This window comes from Penaeus monodon, chromosome 20 (assembly GCF_015228065.2).
Source record: "Penaeus monodon isolate SGIC_2016 chromosome 20, NSTDA_Pmon_1, whole genome shotgun sequence".
Taxonomy (NCBI): Eukaryota; Metazoa; Arthropoda; class Malacostraca; order Decapoda; family Penaeidae; genus Penaeus; species Penaeus monodon.
Genome location: NC_051405.1, coordinates 46,457,429 through 46,457,804, shown reverse-complemented (window position 1 = coordinate 46,457,804; position 376 = coordinate 46,457,429). Strand labels below are relative to the sequence as shown.

Here is a 376-nt window from a genome sequence, read left to right as displayed (position 1 = left end):
CAGACAATGGTAAATCATGAAGTGTACGGGAATTTTACCTTTTTCAGGCACCATTATAAATTCTGCAGTGTAGCGCAATACGGTATACGATATGGAAATAGTGTCATAATGATTTAGTATAGCATAAATTCTTAAAAAAGTCAAAACTAAAAGTTTCATTCAGTATTTTCCATCAGTTTCTAAGCGACGGTGAACTGAAACAACTGTCGCGCTTCCCGGCATTTTCTCGACTCGTTCGAACATGTCTCTCCGTTTTTTCCTTTCTTTTTTTACCACCCTCCTGGAGACGGAGATGGAAGAAAGAGAGAGAGAGCGGTTTATGTTGCGAGACGGCGAATCAAGGGGACGTCTACGAGCCTAACCTAACCTTGCCTGT

At 41.2% G+C, this 376-nt stretch overlaps 1 protein-coding gene across 1 annotated transcript in view; it reads right to left on the bottom strand.

The window, feature by feature from the left end:
* LOC119585885 (COP1-interactive protein 1-like) overlaps positions 1-376 on the bottom strand; it is a gene marked incomplete at its 3' end in the record, with an annotated part of 7,195 nt that overhangs the window by 1,949 nt on the left and 4,870 nt on the right.